Below are 2,041 nucleotides of genomic sequence, written 5' to 3'. Positions count from 1 at the left end.
TAGGGTGTTAAACAACATACTTGTGAGTAGATCTAAGATCCTGATAAAATAATATCCAACAACTGGCCTCAGAGCCACGGTAATTTATTTGCTTGCAAGAAATTTGAACTTTAAAACGATTATTTATTATTTGGATGGTTTCATGTTGTATTGAGTGTTATATGATGATTGATTGATGTTTGTAAATTTTCGTGAAAAATATTTGAGATTTTATTTATGGAATTATTTATATTGGATAGTATGGAAAAAATTAAGCAAGTTACTTTTTTACATAACTCAATTTTGATTTAATTTGAATTAGTTATGATTTTTTGAAGATTCGAAAAAAGATAGGGATGCTGCACATCACCCACGCGCGCGGACAACACGAATTCAGACAAGCAACGACTGAGTTTGTTGTTTGAATCACGCCCTGCGCGCGCGGAATCACTGTCTGAAGCCCCTTACGCGCGCGGAAATCATGCTGATTTCCTCCTGCGCCGTGATTTCTCGGCCCAGCTCCCCATCTGCGTGCGCGGACGGGTATGCACTGCATCCCGTCCGTACAGCTCACAATTTTTTTGTTTTTCTTCGTTTTTTCATGCTTTTTCATAGATTTAACTTCCAATTTTTTGTGTAGTTCTGTATTTATACATTTACTATTCCTAATTCAATTCTAATTATCATAATTAAATTATTTAATATTTTTTTTAATTTAATTAATGATATTAGTGTAATTTGAATTTAAAAATATTAAATATCTATCTTTTTGCTTAATTATCTATCTTATTTTTAAATTTGATTATATCTTATCTTTTTTTAAATTTAAGGTCAAATTTTAAATTTTTTAAATTGATTTTTTTTAAAATTATTTGACCTTATTTAAATTTAAAATAAGATAACTATAATCATGAAATTTTAAATAGATGTAAGATATTTTGCTAACTTTTAAATTTTGTTATTTTATTTATTTAAATTAAATTTAAAATCTGAAAAAGATATTTAATTTATCTTTTTTAATTTTTTATTTATAAAATAACATTTAATTTTTAAAAGTAGTTAACAAATTTTGAAATGATATTTAGGTTAGTTGAAACCTAATTTTTCAAAATTGTAGATTTAATTTTAAATATTTATTTTAAATAATTTCGAAATTAAATTTATTTATTTTTTTTTGAAAATTAAATATTATTTTTATTTATTTATTTAATTATTTTATTTTCGAAATTTAATTATTTAAAATTAAATAAATCCTACTTCCAACTATCCAACTAACCTTGTTGCATGAGTATGTTGTTTTCGCTTGTGTGTAAGTTTTCAAAACCTATTATTACTTGATTGCAAATAGCCATGGTTAACTTGTTGAGAGATCCAATGATCTGATTTTAACTCATGGCTCCCTTGATCAAGTTAATAATTTGTAACAGGTAAATTTTGCAATCTTCTTTCATGTGTGTATGACCTAGCAACATGATAGGACCCATCCAAATGTGTGCCTGTGTGAGCCTATATGTTTATTTTATTATATAGATGCATATAAGTTGTTGCTAAATAAAATGTCACACCGTGATAGATTTTATTTAGGTCCATTTAGTTATTGGACCTATTCAATTAATAACAGTTATTTATTTTAAGGTTAAATTCCTCTCTTTTGGGCCTTGTGTGAGAGTTGGGAGCCATAGAAGTGGGTACGACATACTGAACCCAGCACCCCCTCACATGAACTACCCCAATTGTGAAGGCCCATTTGCCTGATTTGAATAACTGTACTAGGTTAATTATATTAGTTTGACCTAATAAAATTGAATTAGCAACATAATTAACTTTTAAAATATATGATTTTTTTTTTCATTTTAATATTTTAAAGGTAATTTTAAGAAAAACACCTTTAGTTTTAGATATTATTTCTAGACAAAATTATTTGTATTTTTCTTGTATTTAATTAAATAAAGAATTTTAACTAACTAGATTCTTTCTGGAGCTTATTTAATTAAATATTCCTATTTAAGTTATAAATTAGTGGTATCAACTGATTTTTTTAATATTTAACTTAAATTTGAAT

The sequence above is a fragment of the Cannabis sativa genome, chromosome 9 (assembly GCF_029168945.1).
Source record: "Cannabis sativa cultivar Pink pepper isolate KNU-18-1 chromosome 9, ASM2916894v1, whole genome shotgun sequence".
Taxonomy (NCBI): Eukaryota; Viridiplantae; Streptophyta; class Magnoliopsida; order Rosales; family Cannabaceae; genus Cannabis; species Cannabis sativa.
This window is presented reverse-complemented; position numbering follows the sequence as displayed.